This window comes from Ursus arctos, unplaced genomic scaffold (assembly GCF_023065955.2).
Source record: "Ursus arctos isolate Adak ecotype North America unplaced genomic scaffold, UrsArc2.0 scaffold_5, whole genome shotgun sequence".
NCBI classification, from domain to species: domain Eukaryota; kingdom Metazoa; phylum Chordata; class Mammalia; order Carnivora; family Ursidae; genus Ursus; species Ursus arctos.
In genome coordinates, this window is record NW_026623067.1 from 41,853,956 (window position 1) to 41,873,097 (window position 19,142).

General features: G+C 39.2%; 1 long non-coding RNA gene across 1 annotated transcript in view; it reads right to left on the reverse strand.

Moving 5' to 3' along the window:
- LOC123001071 (uncharacterized) overlaps positions 1 to 19,142 on the reverse strand; it is a 242,833-nt gene that overhangs the window by 35,106 nt on the left and 188,585 nt on the right. Inside the window, exon 2 of the long non-coding RNA XR_006409593.3 lies at positions 17,844 to 17,934. This is a non-coding gene — a long non-coding RNA (uncharacterized LOC123001071). The remainder of the gene's footprint in view (positions 1 to 17,843; positions 17,935 to 19,142) is intronic.

Here is a 19,142-nt window from a genome sequence, read left to right on the forward strand (position 1 = left end):
ATTGTAAGGAATAGAAAATTTCCAAAAACTGAAAACATCATCCTCATGAGACCTATATGTCTGCCACACCATAAGATCTGAAATAGTTAAAATATACCTGTTCTTCATTCTACTTCTGTCTCTAACACACTCAGTTGTCCTTTAAAGTATATTTCCCACTTAATCCTTTCTGCACTGATCTGTTAAATATTTGAACTCGATTGTTCAAGCGATTATTTGAAATTTGCATCTGGTATTTAAGATCCCCAACTGAATAAATACAGTACTGTTAATCAAACAAATTCATTGTGAAAAGGTAAAAACGTGTTCTGTATTAATTTCAGTAACTATTTCAGGCACTTACCAACAAATTAATACCCAGTATAAGTTAATCATCTAATCCAAAGTCCCTAAAAGTTCACAGTCAAATAAATCGAAACCCCAGCAATGATAGATTCTTGTAATTATCTTTATCAAGTTAATGTGTGTGTATAATTACCCACAATATAAGATTATGTGAAAACAGTGAGCTCTGGGACTGATTCCCAAAACAACAAGTACTTTATCTTGTAAACTTCGAACAACAACTTGCACTTTACAGACCTTTTCATCTCCTGGTCTCACAGCAAAGATGAATTAATTTGATTGTAACATAATTCCCAGGAACAAAAGTATCCTCCTCAAGATCAGAAAATGCATTCAAATTATTATCATGATGAGAACCCGTTTTTTGTACAGTTTCCTTGAAAATGTATCTTTCAGTTACAAGCCTATTTCCCCACTGCATTAAATAAGTGGAGGGGAAAACAATGTCTGGAGAAAAATTTATTTCATAAATTAAATTTATCTCTGGTTGGAGGCAGGACTAGAAGCCAAACCTCTTCACTTCAAGACCAAGGTTCTGTCTACAATATCACCCAGTGAGTAAGAATAATGTAAGAGATACTTCAGAAAACACAGAACTGCACTCGTGTGTATGTCTAAGAAATAATTATTTCTGACCACCTAGACCCCACTCACTGTGTCCCTTCTATAGTCCATAGAGACCTCTCTATTCAAAAACAGCCTCTTCCCCCAAATCTTTCTCGGGTGTTAAGGATTAGGTCCCAATCTCAATACTGGACTTAATCCTTTCCTTTAAGGCCATCAAGGTTGATTTTTATGAATTTATTGAAAGCAAACATAATAATTTTATCTACCAAACACATTTAAGTTAAAAAAGATATATGTTGTTTAAACGAAAGGATTCTTGTTAGAGCAACAATACTAGGACCATCAGCTAAAGATAAGGAAATCCTCCCCTGTTGTTCATAAAACCAGCTGGGCCTCCCAACTAAATTAGGACATTTGTATGTAAGTCTGCTCCTAGCTAGAAACATGATATTATACTACTTGGCTCCTGAAATAATAAACAGGAAAATAGAAGAAAAGACAAGGTTTTTTGTCTTTTTTTCCACTCATCAGGCCCTGGCCCAAACTTTGCATGTCTTCTCTTCTAATTGCCCGAGACATCTATTATCTTCATGTTCTGTCTTTCCCCTGTTTCTTACCTGAGGAAAGAGATATTTGCCCATTTCTAGCCCATTCTTCTGGGACTGAAGTCCCAAGTATTCCCTCCTCCACGCTTAGCACAGAGTGATTCTATACCCAGAATGTATCTCAGAGGCAGGCCAGGAAAAGTAAATTAAAAGCTAGAGGTCTTAGGAGCACCTGGGTGGATCAGTCATTAAGCGTCTGCCTTCAGCTCAGGGCGTGATCCTGGCATTCTGGGATCGAGCCCCACATCAGGCTCCTCCGCTGGAAGCCTGCTTCTTCCTCTCCCACTCCCCCTGCTTGTGGTTCCTCTCTCGCTGGCTCTCTCTCTGTCAAATAAATAAATAAAATCTTTAAAAAAAATAAAAGCTAGAGGTCTTAACAAGAAAACATACAGCGCCTACGTTGGCAGCTTCCACCAACTTCTTTGTATGAGTCTATTTTATGCTTTCTAAAATACTATTTGAAATGGAGAGTGTTTTGAAAGGTTTTGCTAAAATGAGGCAGTATTAGTTAGCTATTGCTGTGTGATAAAATTCTCCAAATTTAGCAGATTAATATAATAAATATATATATTTTTTTTATCTCACAGTATCTGTGGGTCAGGAATTCAGGAACAGGCTCAGAGTTTTTCAGGAAGCAGTACTCCCAAGATGTCCATCAGAGCTATAGTCATCTGAAAGCCAGAATGGCGCTCACTGGTGGTTTCACTTCCAAGGTGGTGCACTCACATGACTGTTAGTAGACCTCAGTTCCCTTTGCGTGAGTCAGCTGAATGTCTTTGTGACACGCTGACTGGCTTCCTCCAGAGAGAAGACAAGCAGGAGGCCGCAGTACCTTATATATCCTAATGTCAAATACCACACACCTTCACTTTCTCCACATTCTGTTAGAAGAAAGTCCCTAAATATAACCAACACTTGAAAGGAGGGGAATTAGGCTTCACCTTTTGAAGAGAAGAGTATCAAACCATTTGTTGCCCTATTTTAAATTAAAAGCACCACAGGGTCTTTTCCAGGACTTTGCCTTATTCTGTATATCATGTCGGGGCAGCTCTTAAAGATGATCCATTCCTTAAACTGAATACAATGCTAATCCCATGCATGCCATTACCACTGGACTACAGTGGGGGAGTCAGATAGTCAAGTAACAAGGGACAATGCAAGGCATTATAGTTATTGGTAAGGCTTTAAATAATGGTTTGAAATTGACACTGGCAATTCCGGACAGTTTGTGAAAAGAACTAGCAGGCCTAAACAGTTCTACCTCTTATGGACAGTTTGGCCACCCACTAGACTTGTGTCTGGAGAGCTTCAAAAGATACAATAGCATCGGACTCTCGTCCTTCTAATCCCCCACACTTTATTTGAGCATGTTCAATTTTACAGCCTTCTCCTCTCTGCTAAGCTGAAATCAATGTATTGACATCTTGGTAGGAGAAGTGGAACAAGAGACAGCTAAGTTATTCCCTGGAGGGAAAACTCAAGAGAGGAGGAGACTTCTTGTTTCCACAGGTCAAGACAGTTGAGGTCAAATTCTGCTGAAAATTCTCTCTGTGGGGTGGTAGAGGAGACACATGGACCCCCAGATAAATATTCCTGCCCGTGCTCTGTATTGTATATGCGGCTTGGACCTTCTAGGAGGCCAAGTGCAATGAATGATCAACTAATCAATTGCGATCTCTCTGTCACTCACTCTCACACATACCCATATACACACCATCCTGAACAATAGGTCAGGCCTTTTTAGAACCTGTGCTGAAGCTGTCAGAATATTAGTGTCTTGCATAGAAGTGTAAGGGATCCAAAAGACATTCTCAGTTTTGCTGAGTGACACCCTTGAGAAGCCTAGCATTCCCAGAAGAGTGGAAGTATTTTTTTAAAAGTACAAGAGTAATAATAAAGTGGACATTATGTTTCATAAGCTATACAAAATTCTTGAAATGCATCTTTTCCTCACAACAATCCTGACATACATAATATGATTCATCATAATAAAGGTAAGTAATACTGTTCTTATCCCCATTTGATAGATGAGAAACTGAGCCTCAGAGAAGCTCAGTGAGTCACTTGAAGTTACCCAGCTAATAAGTGGTGAAGCACAGTTTTAAACTCAGGACATCCAAAACCAGATCCCATGCTGGTACCCAGAACTGACTGAAGCACAGAATGAATACCTGAATTACTTAGTAGAGAAGAGAATGGGTGAAGAAGGAAGAGGAGGAGAAGCCCTATTGTTAACAGCTTTTATGTCTTGTAACATCATGACCACCAGTTACGAGGCTTCATCACTTGGGCATGTATTTGTGTCTCTCGACTAGAATGGCATTCTGCTAGGCGGAGTCTGTCTCGTGGGCTCTCTGTTCCCTCCTGAGTACATAGGAAATGCTGGATAAATCACTTCCATACCACCACAACAAATGACATGATTCTCGGATTTCTCAGGCAATTATACCACCTCTTTGTGTTGTTCAGTAATTTACTCTTCATTCCTCAATTTCTTACATTTTAAAATAATAGAATCCATCTCTTAAAGTTCTATTAGAGTGAAACTAAATGAGATAGTGTTTATAAAGAGATTAGCACAAGCCATCACAAACTAGGTACTCAATGTAATTTATTCATACTATTATAATATACATGTCTCCACTGGTTCAAAATAAACTATGTATATAAGTACATTCATTTTTTACTATATGTACTACTAATATTACCATTAAAATAGTAAAAATTGCCATTTCTTAAGTATTCAACATCTTTCAGGCACTTTAGAAGATGATTTATATATATTACTAATTTTAACAATGAAGCTTAAAAAGGTCACCTTAATTTATCCATGATCACATAGATAAGATGTTCAAGAGTTAGCATATAAACTTAGGTCTGTGTGATTTCAAAATTAATGTTATCTCTGCTAAAACAAAGGACAGAATCTAAGCCAGGTTCCCACTCCTCTACTCCCCCACAAGATGTAAAGATCAGATTTTAACCATGCATACACAGTTATTGCTGATAGGAATTCTCCTTGCCTCGCAGGCCTATTTCTGGTCTTGGGGTACAACAGTTCCTAGGAGAAATTCCGCCTTTTCAGTGATACTATCACTATCAGCTGACATCTGAAGGAAGACAGACTAGGAGAAGGCAGTAGCTATTTGGGATTCTGTGGGACACTGGTAGTCCTCATTGATGGGAAATCAAATGTAGAACACAGTCATCTATTCCCACTCTTCTCCAGCTCATCAGATAAAAGCATTCTTGTTTCCTAAAAAAGAAGCCACTGGTCCAGCATATCTCAGCACACACTAGTCCATTTATGGCAAGGAGGGAGTCCGTCCACTAAGTCCCTGGTTCCCTGTTCCCTCATGGGGCACTCGACATCTCTGCTATAGCAAAGAACATCTAAGATCACCAACTACTGTGTGATCACAAAGAAAACAAATTTTATTTAATAAGGCCAAATGCCAGCTCCTTACAAGCTACCCTAACTCGAAGCATTATGTATAATTAACAATCAACTTCTCCCTGTTTTTTAAAAATCAGATTAACGAAGCAAGAGTGCTTTTAAACTACAACCAACCTTAGGATTTGAGTAGGACTGGGGAGGGCTGATAGTAACATTCACTAACTACACTGCTTTCAGAGTCTACATTTATGCATAGGTTACTTTTCTGCAAAGTGAGTAGCAAATAGACCATCCTATCTGAGTGGTGATTACATTTATATTGATTACACTTAATGTGTTGATGGGAGTGGGAGTTTATAAGCAGAAGAATATGAGTTATCGACAATCTTTAATCCCATGGCCTTTTCAAATCTGCTCAGATACTGACTATCACTCTGCTTCATTCTCTTGCCTCTTATTTTCATAATCAAAATCAGAAAAAATACAAATGAATAGCAATATTGATTATAACAGTTGGCAATTACTGAGTGTTTACTAAGGCCCGACCACTTAAAATCGCACTTACATCTCACAACAGCCGTATTCGGGAGGTGTTATTATTTCCTCCATTTTATAGCTGAGAAAACTGAGATTCACGGCTTTTAAGAGAACTTCCCCAAGAAGTTCTTACTGCTCATCAAAAGTAGAGGGAGAACTTCCTGACAGGAAGTGTGTCAGTAGTCTGCTCTTGACCACCATACTAGAAAGCCTCTGTAAGGAGAAAGGGCAAGCCCAGAGTGGTGAAAATGTTGCCTCCTCAAACACGTCTGCTTGGCTCAGAGTACTCCCTAAAAACGAGCTCCAACTCCTATTTCAATTTTCTTGGTGGCCTAGACCAATCTAAGACTTTTCTTTGGCCTCCAAGATGGAAAACAGTAGGGGAAGTAAGAAATCGTTCATTCCATCTAATCCATAAATACTTGCTGAGGCCCTAGTCTATACCCAGACCTGTGTCAAACACTGAAGAAGTGTCAATAACTGAAGACTTTCTTGCCTCAAGAAATTCAGAGTCTACTTTTTAGTGTACAAGACGCACACAGAAGCACAAAGCTGGGAACCCAGCATAGAATGACACAAGGGAAGGGCTGATGAAGCTAAGACCTGAGGATGAAGAGGATTTAGCAAGGCAAAGTATATTTGTGTGAGACATGGCCTCAGTATCTGTTCTGTTCCTACCCCTCCAGCACATTGGGAACGTTCCTCTTTATGGGTTTGTCAAAATCAAAAGTAACGATCCCAACCATCCAGCAGTTAAGTAAGAGGAAAGGTAGTATTTCATATGAAACAACACAAAACAAAACACCTGATAGGACAAGAATGTTATGATGGAGGTGGTAGAGATAGAGTCACAGCTTCCAGTGACCTTGGCACTCAAGAGTCTCACTGAGCAGTCCCCTTCCTTGACATTGCTACATAAGTATGTATGTAAACTGAGCTTCAAAGACTTAGCCTTCAGGGGCGCCTGGTGGTGCAGTCATTAAGCGTCTGCCTTCAGCTCAGGGCGTGATCCCAGCGTTCTGGGATCGAGCCCCACATCAGGCTCCTCCACTGGGAGTCTGCTTCTTCCTCTCCCACTCCCCCTGCTTGTGTTCCCTCTCTCGCTTCCTATCTCTCTCTCTGTCAAATAAATAAATAAAATCTTAAAAAAAAAAAAAAGACTTAGCCTTCAGAATGTAGTCAAGAAACGAGGCTCACAGGCTGGTGCTCTTATAATAGGGTGACAGCCCTTCAATCCCATAATCCCAGCGTGTTCTTTTCCCTGGGTAAGGTGTACAGTTTCTGCAGAACTATACAGCTGTTACTCATTGGTCAACTCAAGCATAGGGTATATTTGCTCCGCCAGGTGCACACAAGCCCAGAGCGGGTGTTGGAATCAGCCTTGGCCTGAAGGCATCAAGGAAATCTACTTTCCTTCCAACATCGACAACATGCAAACTGACATGGTGAGAATGGAAAATTGGGATTAAAAAGAGCATACTTCTTTGTTCTTTTGCAGAAACTCTAGTTTCTTTCTTTTGGGGTTGACACCCCTGGTCATTTTTTTGTTTACAAAGATCTGACTTTATTAGGGCAAAAAGTAACGAGGTATATTTACCATCCTAGGGGTTGATAAAAGATAGAAGCGGCATTTAAATGTATGCATATGTTCCTGTGATAAATCTTCTAAGTCTTTCATAGGAGGAAGAGAATTCCAGGCAAAGTGAAGGGCATATTAAGAAGGAGGAGGAGGAGGAGGAGGAGGAGGACGACGACGACGACGACGACGACGACGACGACGACGACGACTTAATATCTAATTTACAGTTTCAGCTTCTCCCAGGAATAGAATCTTAAACCACTCAACCTGGAATTACTTGGTCAGTGCTAGTGAGGTAATCTGTTTGACAGACTCCTGCCATGCCTGTCCCCTAAAGGAAGGTGACCTTGCCACAACCAATCTGCTTTTTGCTTGTGTAATTACTACCTCATCCCTCTCCCTTCTGCCTATAAAAGTCTTTCATTTTGTACAGCAACTCAGAGCACCTTTCTGTCGGCTAGATGGAATGCTGCTTAATTAAATGAATCGCTGAATAAAGCCAATTAGAACTTTAAAATATACTCAGTTGAATTTTTTAACAATATGCAAATAAAAAATGCTGTGTTCCTGACTTCTCATAGTGTTTTTTGTCTGTATCATAAAGGTTCTGGTGAAGAGTGTTGAAATAGGAGGCCAAGGGGGTGAACAAGGACCAGGAATTAAATCATACAAAGAATTTTAGATTGAGTTACCTGGTCTAATCAAATCATTTTATCAAGAGTGTAGTCAGAAGTTCACCAAAGAGAAGAGGCTATCCCACTATCTAAGAAGTAGACTGAATTGCTAGATGTTTGACTTCACCTTTCTATAGTTTCTCTTTTTCTTCATTGCAATTGAGGAAGAAACCGGAAAGGTATTGAGTCACCATCTGTGGTCCAGAAGATACTTTATGCTGCCCTGGTAAGATCACAGGAAAGAATCTTCTGTGAAGACTGGCTTACTGTGTCCCCTCTTCCCTATAAGAAGAAGATACATCCTCAACCACTGCCCTGTCTGCTATACTATCCATGCCTCCTTGTTGATATCAAGCTTGGCCTTGCGATGATATGCTTTCACCAAAAGAATGTGAGTGATTTTGACATACACCACATCAGAGGAAAAGAATGAAGAGGCATCACTTATTTCTGCCAGCCCTGTTGCTAAACTGGGTCTGCTCCTTTACCCTGGTTCCTACAATGCAGAAATGAAAAAATGTGGAGCAAGGCCACAGCAGCTGACCTACAGTCACCAACATGTAAGTGAGAAATAAATTGGCATTATAAGTCACTAAGAGAGTGGGACTGTGTATTAATGCAGCAAATGTGAATGATGTATCTTCTAAGAGAGCCCTTTAGATTTTTGTTGCTAACCATACAGGGAAAAATCAAACAAGCTAATGGAAAGGGAAAGGGGAAGGGAAAGGGAAAGGAGAAAGGAGAAAGGAGAAAAGAAAAGAAAAAAGAAAAACCACCTTTGAGTAGGGTGGCTGTATATGCCTAGGGCTGATATGCTTTCATCCCATATGTCAACTCCTATGATTTTGTAATGGCTGCCCGGAGGGTTACAAGAACGTTTCTGTAGCGGTCTCCAACCTCAACAGGGAACACTGGCGTAATCCATTAGTAATGTCTGCCTTTAGCGTGGAAATGAGAGGCAGTGACACAGATGACACGTTTGCTGGTGTAGAGCCTCAATATCTCCCACCCTTCCACCCTTTCAAAGAAAGAAATTTTGTGTTTCCCCCACTATCCTTTGCCTTCCTCTGGATCCTTCCAAATACTCCTTACCTCTCACTGGAATCTCACAACTCTGGTTGTGGGGGCTGGGAGAGTGGTGGTAAATGAAGCTGGCTTTTTTCCACCACCAGTAAAATAAAAGGTCAGTGTAAACACTCATCCTTTTTCCAGGGATGACTGGCCCATGTGCTCTTCCTCTCTGACTACTCCTTCCTATACTTCTGAAAGAAGTGATCCATTTTACTAACTGGTCTGACATAAAATACCTATAACTCTTCACAGAGCGAAAACAAGTACGGGTAGCTCCACGAAACCCTATTTCTGCCAATTCTACGAGCTCATTCAGAGTTAGGCTGGGATACACACTGTGGACCACAAACATATTTCACATAGTAATCAGGCATTAGTACCGAGCTTATGCCATATTCCTCACAAAAAGCCACCCCCTCCGACAAACCACTCTTACATTGTTAGAGCGCCATCTACAGGTCACTACAACAAATACAGCTTCCCAGGCCTCTCCATTGGCTTGCTGTGAAGAGAGCAACCTTAGAAATCAAATGAGGAGAAAAAAGGAGGTAAATCATTTTTGCCCTGTATCTCTATGCACCAGGTGCTATTAGAGGAGATTTAATGCTTTATCACACTTAGCCATATAAGTGGTTATTATTATTTCCATTTTACAGACGAGAAAACTGGGCTCCGGGCATGAGTTACTTTGCTCAACCAAGAAGCAGAGCTAGGATTCAAAACCCAGTCTTGCAATGTCAGTGCTGATGCTCCTTCCACTAGTTAACACTCTCAACTCTTGATTTGATTCAGTGCTCTTAGATTTCAGGAAATTTTGTTACTCCTCAAAAGCCTATGTCAACTTCAATGAAGTAAATGTGTCTGTGTAGAACTAAATGCATTTACTTAGACTGTTCGTATCTCTACTTGTCTTTTTCCTCTATGCCAGATATGTACTAAACAAATTTTGTCAGATGAATACATGACTAAATGAATGAAATGGGGTTTTTTTTTTGCCTTCTTTTAAATCATTTGCAAAATTACACTCCCAGAAGAGCTGCACCCATATCTGACCATTCTTTACATTCTCACTATGTGAAAGATCTCCCCTGCCGTCTGCCTCCACAGTCCAAGTCAATGCCATGCTACACAGCCCACACATTTTTAAGCATAAAACAATTCAGAGTTAAAATGAATCAGGACATTCTCAATGTAAAGGAAGCCCTATGCAAAACCATTTTTCTATAATAAAAAAGTCATCTAATTATCTGAATAACCACTTTCATCTGCTTTGTTTGGTTTGATTTCCTGGTACTAGTTTATACTAACCAAGGTCTGACTATACATCTACACATTAATGCTCGTTTTTCAGCAGCATGCAGTTAAGCATCTTAAGTTTTTTTTCTAGGGCTCTGTGTATCATTTCAGTGAGAGTGTGAGCTCTATGAGGACAAGTACTAATTTTTAAATTATTTTATAACCCTCTAATTCCCACTACAATGTCTTCAGCTATCTTATTAAATGTTTATGACTGACCAAGGATTCCTCCCCTTGTCTAGCTAGTCTTTTGAAAGAAATATCAATGAGCAATTAATTGTTAAAAAGGAGCAAGAGAATGAAGAGTATATTTTCCCAGAATGTGATTATTGAGTGCCTTACCATATTCCAGGAACCAAACTGGGGGTTGGGAGCACACAGTCTCTGGTCTCAAGGATATAGTCTAATAGGATAAACAGACAATTACAATGGAGTATTCTGTGTCGGCAGAGGCTCGGGGGTATCCTACACTTTGAGGGAAGGCGAAAATGACTGACTACAGAGGTCTCTAATTACAGAGCTTCCTCCTGAAGTGATGGTAAACGCTGTAATGCAATTATAATAAATATTATAATGCAATTACAATAAATGTGTGTTGAACTGAATTAAATCAACTTGTTGCCTCGCTCTCCAGAAACTCAAATGTGAACCGTGACAATTGGAATCTTTATTTTTAATTCAGGGCTTCCCAATAAGTTGCCCATGGAGACATTTCAGAAGATTTTAACCAACGAGTCAAGAAATTTTATAAGATTCTGCTACTCAACTGGCCCTTTGATTCTCTGAATAGATCCATCTAGAAGCTTCTTAAGAATTTTCCCAGGCATTTAAGGTTAAAGAGTCTAAGAACCTACCAAAACTGGAATCGAATTTTTCTGGCAATGAATGATTTAAAGTTGATTATGACAGCTAAATGTGTTGGGTATTATACACAATTTGTACAAAATTATGTTACATAAAACTGTGACCCTCAGCAAAACCTATCTATAAATTCTGTTCTCTCAGATGAGGGGCATTTTCAGCCCCTTTCCTACCCTGCTATGTTAGTTAAGGACACAGCCTGTGTCCTTTTTATTACCTACCCTGGGTCCTGCCAAAGCAGAAGACACAGAGTAGGCATCTTACATGTAATGGGATGAGTGAACATGTGCCAGCTGAATGCATGAAAATGATTCTAATTGACTATCCCTTGGAATGGCCTGAAGTCTTATAGAATTTATAAATTTGTACATCTCTCTATCATCCTCCATCATCCTCCATGTTAGGCAAGTATATCTTCTTTTTTAAACTTTCTGCTTTATTGCTTTCTCTTTTTTGTCATACAAGTAAAACACATTTTTACAGAAATGTTAGAAAAAAATAGCAAAAACTTTAAAAATCAAAAATTCTACCACATAAAGTTAACCAATATTAATATTTTGTTACATGTTTTTTAAGGTTTTCATATGCAAATACACACTTTTCAAAATACATTTCCTGATGTATGTGTTATTTTGTGACTTGTAGATGTACTATTTATAAATACATAAATATATTTCATAAGTATTCATGTATATTCTCATCTGTAGTGTCTACAGAATAATGCATTTTGTATATCTCAAAATTTATTTAATTTGTACTTCTTATCAGACAGCAAGGTTGTTTCCAAATATTTGCTATTTTAAACAACAACACCGTGATAATGATCTCCATCCTTAAAACTTCTTGCATTCATTTCAGAATGCAAGGAAACTAGGAGAATTTCTAGGCCAAAAGGAAACATCACTTTATTTATTTATTTATTTATTTAGATTTTATTTATTTCTTTGAGAGAGAGAGCACGAGCAGGGGGAGAGGGAGAAACAGACTGCCTGCTGAACAGGAAGTCTGACTTGGGCTTGATCTCAGGACCGTGAAATCAGGACCTGAGCCGAAGGCAGATGCTTAACCAACAGAGCCACCCAGGTGCCCCAGGAAAGACCATTTTAAAGGCTCCTGATGCTTAGGACTGAATTTCTGTCTGGACTCACCTTGAACAGTCACTGTGCCAATCCTAGGTATTATTATTATATAAACCTATCTGATGATGAAACATTTTTTAGTATTCATTTATTTTCTACATTTAATGAACAAGAACACGATTCTATCCCTGCCTAGGTATATAAAAGCAGAATGTGTAATAGTTAAGAAGTGAGTTCTCAGAACACCTAGGTGGTTCAGTCCATTAAGCCTCTGCCTTCAGCTCAGGTCATGATCCCAGGGTCCTGGAATCGAGTCCTTCAATGGACTCCTTGCTCAGCAGGGAGCCTGCTTCTCCCTCTGCCCACTGCTCCCCCTGCTTGTACGTGCTCTCTCTGACAAATAAATAAATAAAATCTTTAAAACAAGAAAAGAAGTGACTTTTCAAGTCAGATTACTTGATCCCACAACTCGGTTCAGCCCTTCAGTAATTCTATGCCTCAACCAAGTAAAATAACTTCATTGTGCTTCAGTTTCCTCATCAGGAAAACAGGGTAATTAAAATATCTATCTCTTAGGGTTGTTTCTGAGGATTACATGAATTGATCCATGCAATGAATTCAGAATAGTACCTGGCACTTGTAATCATTCATTAAATGCTACACATTCTCTCCTTCTTCCTGACAATACTACTAAATTACTTTTTTAGTCTCCCTTGCAATTAGGTATGCCCATGTGACCAGTACGTGAAATGAACTGATGTGTCACTTACTGGCTTGACCCACATACACCTTTAAGACCTGATTTTCATCCATTTCCCAATCATTGAGTTGAAAGGAGAAAACTCCAAGGATCTAGAGCAGATAGAACCACAGGATGGAAGGAGCCTGGATCTATGAATGAATGTACAGAACACGAGCCCCACCTCCACCTACCACAATGAACCGTCAGTACATCAGTGAGAAATAAATGTACATTGTGTTATATTTCAAATGGTTTGTCGCTCCTGAGATAGCAGTCAGCCTTTTTGAGCTAACAGAGGTGCCTGTTATAATTCTCTTATCAGGTACTATCTGTTTTAAAGAAGAGAGAGTTTTGATCTCAAAATATGAAGAAAGGATCAATCAAAGGAGTTCCGAATAAAAAAATTTGCTGCAGAGAGTCCACAACTTGATAATATATGAATTCAAGGGTCATTTATCCATCTAGAAGGTAATTGACCTCATCTCTTTCTTAGATTCCCCATTTTGACTATGGGCTACAGAGGTTAATCTCAATACAGCCAAATGGGTTTACTCAACTTAAAAACACAGATACCTCAAATCCCCTCTTAGCTTCACCAGTGAACATTGTTTTCTTATATTTACTGTAACATTTGGACCATAAATACCACAGAAGTAGCTGAGAAAATCCAGGAGGAAACATTCTCTAGGAAAAAAGAGAAATATTCAAAAGAAAGGCTATTGCATTAAAAAAAAAAATGCAACACCAACGAGAGAAAGTTCCCTATAATGGTTCTAAAATGTCTAAAGCAAAGTCATAGCGAACAGGAATATATTTCAAAGTTTTCCTCTTGAGGAAAACAAACATGAAAGAAAAATGCTCAATTTGGGGTACTGTTCATTTTGCACAAATGTTATTTGTTACCGCAGGAAGGGAAAGGAAAAAAGGATACCAAGGATAATGTAGACTATACATATACGCATATATATGTATTTTATGAGCGCCGAGGCAAAAATTTATTGAAATATTAAACACATGATTTATTCTCTAGGTTACAGCTTCCTGTTGAGACTAGCTGAAATATTTTCCAGAGTATTTTGACTCTCAAGGGATTAGAAGCTATTAAATAACACTGTCAAATGTGTCTTTCTAAATACAGAATTAAATGCCTCTCCCCTCACATTTGCATCCTGCTCTGCGGTGTGTTTTGCATATACGAAGCTATTATCAGCCCCCCCACAACGACACTTACATCTAGAAAGGTTAAAGGGCTTGTCCAGAGTTACCTGGATAATGTTACAAGGCAATGCAAGCCATCACTCACAAAGTGTTCTGCTGGCTTCAATTGTCATGTATGAATATTCTGAAAATGGTCAGAGAGACGGCTACGATCAAGTTAATCAATGTAACAGTTACAGATATGCCTAGCAGAGAAAAATGTGAACAATAGGATGCATTTGAATTAAGCCCAGTTTATATCACAGAAAAGAACAAATGAATCGCTTAATGAGCAATGAGCAATGGGTTAAACCCTAATCCAATACTTTCAGCGAAAATATCTGAAATACTAAAGGTTTACCAAGTCCCACTCTAATAGCATACTATTTACAGTAAAGAATAAATAAAACTAATTTTTAGACGACTGAAGTGATTTAGCAGGTGCTGTTTATCTTTAAATGGCATATCTTCTGTCTCTGCATATCTTCCTGAGCAACAGCTGTATAACATAGGTTTATATGTTTAAGTCTTATTTCCCATTTATTTTCATTATTCCATTTTAGATACAATTCTCTAGAAGAAGAAGAGCAGCTAAGAGACCTTCTTATGAAATCACACAGATATAAGAAAAACTTGTAAATGATCATGCATTTAAAAGAAAATTATACTTTCTTGAAAATGTAATAGGAATACTCCAAACAAAACACAAAGTAGGAACTCAGAGTAAGAACTGAAAGGCATTTCAACTTGTTTTGTTACTGTTGCATGATTTTTATGCTAAATTGAACAAATACAAAACAGAACAACCAAAGATAGAACTGCCTTTCACTTCTCAATTGGTTTGGGAAATATGCCTTGAATACCCTCTTTATTAGTAAGCATGCCGGCAAGAAACAGACTTCACCCCCAGAAGACTCAAATGAAGAGACGTTAATAAACCAACTACTTAAGGAGGTGTGAGCAAGACTAAGACAATGAAAAACAAATGCAGGTGCTGGGTCAATTTGTTTCCCAAATCAGGACAAAGGGGAGCACAAGTACTCAAATGGTCAAGCCTATCGTAGTTGTTCAGATTAACACCCAAATTCTGCTTTGCTATCTTAGAAGATAAGCTTGAAGAAGGATGTTAACACTTGTATTATCTCCTTCAATGCTATCATCATCATCATCATGATCATCATCATCATCATCCTCATAAAAATACGTACTGTTTACTGAATGTTAAGAGCCTGGTGTGGTGCTGAATAATTATTAGAATGATCAGTCTGGAGTCAGTATGGGGGAAATGAAAGGAGAGAGAAGAGAAACAATGAGCCCAAACGCAGGTGAAGGCCCTAACACGCAAGAGAAATGGAGAAGAAGAAATGGAGAATCCATCTGGACCAAGGCAGCAATAACCATCTAGAAAAGAGGAAAGGACCAGGTGGGGCCAAGAAACAGGAGGAGGATCCATGGATGTGATGCATGACTGTAGCTGAACGGTTGTAAGAGAGAGAAAAAGAAGACATGTATTTCTGGGGTTCTAATTCCAAATGCCTATAGGAATAAAGAGGCCAGTGATAGCTAAGGGAAGAGAGAAGAGTGGGGAGGTTAGAAATTAGAGCGAAGAAACAATGAGACATTTCTGATCTCACTGGGCATAAGAAGAGAAACCTAGTCAGATACACTTGGATTCCAGTCCTAGTTCCTTCTCTTACTCATTGTGGGAAAGCAGGCAAGTCTACATCTTTGCTTCCTCACCTAAAGAACTATGCTAATTTAGTGCCCTCCTCAAAGAGCTCTTTTTTACTAGTAGCAGTAGTAGTAGACTTTATTTTTTTCCAACAGTTTACAGTTTATAAAATACTGAGCAGAAAGTGCGGTCCAATATACCACCTCACTGCCCTGCCACCTTCCCTTACTCACATCTTGTATTAGTGTGGGATATTTGTTACAGCAGATGGGCCACTATTGACAAATTATTGTTAAGTCCATGGCTTATATTAGGGTTCACTGTGTGTTATGTGAGTTTGGACAAATGTGTAACATCCATCCACCGTTACAACATTGCTCACTACGGTTTCACTGCCCTAAAAATCTTCTGTGCTTCACCTCTTCATCCCTGCCCTCTGCCCCAAACACATGGAAGCCAATGATCTTTCTTTTGTCTCCATAGTTCTGCCTTTTCAGAGTGTCATATAATGAGAGTCCTATGGCATGTCGCCTTTTCATATGGGTCTCTTCCGCTTAGAAATATGCATTTGTTATTTATATAGTTAGATTAATGGATTGCAGACAGTAAATACTACACAAATGCCAGTTGCTAGTATTATTAGTAGTACTGTTATTATTTCATACATGCTTCATTTTCCTACAGCTTCAAAAAGGAGATCATGCATTTTTCTGGAGTCCTGTAGGTCCTGTTTGCTGGTCCCCCTGCTTTGTCTCCTTCCTTTCACTCCCAACCTTTTTGTTATATTTATTTTACTTCTAATTTCCTCATTCAATCCTCTTCTCCCCTCTAAACTGACAGCTTTGTGAGAACAGGGATCTCTTCTGTCTCGTTCACTACTCCATTCCCAGCATTAGCGTAGTGCCTGGCAGGTGGCAGGAGCCCCATCAACCTCTGCAGAGTGAATGAAAGGTCGACGTGGTGACCTGAACTGAAGAGGCAAGAAGATAGAGTAGCACAGCTTTGGGGAATTCACAGGAGGAGAGGGTGCTATGAGAACATGTTCCCCCAGATGGGAGTAATGGTGGAGGACTTGATACAGTCCCACAGCTCTCTCACACAGGGACTTTAGTGCTTGCTAAAGGGAGTCTGTATGTAAATCATTACCTCTTTGGGGGGCACCTGGGTGGCTCAGTCGGTTGAGCTTCCTACTCATGATTTTGGCTCAGATTATAATCTCATGGGTCCTGAAATTGAGCCCCACATCAGGCTCTGTGCTCAGCAGGGAGTCTGCTTGAGATCCTCTCCCATCCCCTCTCCCTGTGCGCCTCCCCCTACTCACACTCTCTCTTGCTCTCTCTTTCAAATCAATCAATCAATCTTTCAAAAAATAGATTATTCCCTATTCTCAACTTGAGCATATTAAGCTTTGTGTAGCTGAGAAGGTCTCAAATGGATTTAGATAGTATGCTGAATATGTTATTCAAATACATAAAATTAAATATCTACTCATAAGTTTTTGAGATAACTATTACTTATTGAAGTCCAACTCAGATTGGAATGAACTTTATCCAAATTTTCCTTTGGATGCAAAACAAACTTGCCTACCAACAGTTCTACCTGAAAAAAAAAAAAAATCAACACTGTATCTTATGAGTCTTCCTTAGGACTTACTCCAAACAAGAAAAAAGAAAATCATTAACAAAAAGCAGTTGCCGTTTCTCCTCTGGCTCATCTCCAAAGTGTTCAAAGCGTGTCTTTTCATTCCTGGGTGTTTTTCTGTTTGTTCCATTTTTATTTTTAAACTAATGATAATGATACTTCACTGATGTCACTCTAGCAGAAAGGTTAAGCGGAAATTTTCCTCTAAAACCAGAATGTTCCTTTAATCCACCAGGAATTCTTAAAGCTAGATACTAATATGTCCTGTAATTAAGAAATAATGAGCTTTCCACCATGATTTATTTCCATAGATTTAGATTCGATGCTGAGAAGCTACAGTTTAAATTATTGCAATGCCCAATGGTAAAAACTCCTATAAATCCTCAGAGGTCAGTTTTAAATAAACTTGCATTTCAGCAAAAATAAAGTTAAGTGAAGCTGTCCTTCTCTTTTCCTTCCACCAAAGGAAAGGAACCAGTCAGGCAGGCAGATGCAGACAGACAGTGTAGGGAGGAGGGAGGGAGAGAGGGAAGGGAGAAGAGAGAAAGAACGAACATTAATATGAAAAAACATTACTTACTGTGAGGTCTTTGGGTAGCGTCTCTGGCTAGGTCTGCTCCTCTGAAGTCCAAAGCAGTTCCATTTCTGTTCCTCAGGGGGCCTGCAGTGAACTGAACAGTAAGAAAAAGAATGAATGACAAGGTCAGAGGCCCTGATTAAGATACTTCTCAGCTGCCCTGAAGGATTAACGATGACTGCTCAGGGCACGGGAAGAAAAGCCACTGTTCACTCACAAGAAACAGAAATTTAGCAGATCCAAGCAGCTCTTAAACGTAACCGTTAACAGCACAGGCTCTGGAAGGAGACTACCGATTAGCGGTGTGAACTTGGGTGGTTCGCTTAATCTCCCCGAGCCTCATTTTCTCCAACTGTAAAATGTGTCTAATGATTCCTCCTGTAATGGACTGTGTATGTCAATGTAAAAAGAACAGTGGCACTTAACACATTTCCACTTTTTTCATTATATATTTTATCAGTTGAGTCGGCCTCAACTAATCTTCAAAGAAGCCTCTGGAAAGAGGACAGGGAGGGAGGTCACAGGACCCTTGGCTTAATTTGGGACACCCTGACACAGGGTAGGTCATGTGTGCCTCTGGGACAAACTTGAACTTGGGAGGGAATATTTTACTTGGAATACACAAAACTGCAATGGAGAAATTAAACAATCATAAATACGGCAAATGAGAATATTCATGAAATTCTATGTTATCCTAATTAACGTCAAATATATTTCTCTATCATTCCATAACAAGAAAATCACAGGATATTGAGAAAAATAAAATTAAGATCTTTCTTACTAAACTTTACACCAAACAAAGGTAAAACAGAGTGTCGCTTCTCACAGCCTGCAGAACTTTAGAGTTCGAAGGAAAGTGTTAAAATCACATTCATTGCTTTTTTTTGTTTTACTTTAATATATTTTATCAGCTTCTGAGTATATAATAATGTATAAGGAAGACACGCTTTTTTTGCTTCATGGATCTTACAGTCAAATGGAGAAAGAGAATCATGCATATACAGTCACACAAATAAAAATAACTTTAAAAAAACAGTAATTGCACTTAAGTGACAGTGAGACGTGTTTAAAGGTATTCTGATTTAGACTGAGACGACCTCTCTGGAGAAAGGCAATTCCGTTCCCCTCTTCCTTAGCATGGGCTCTGCCGGAGGCCAGCCTGCAATAACATGCCGGGCGTAGGTGGTTTATTTAGCGGCAGGCTTGAGGGACAGAGCAAGAGAGCCAATACAGGGCTACATTAAGAAATGTGCTGCCATTCCAGGGACAACTGGCCCCTCAGTCCCATGGAGGCAGCTGAGA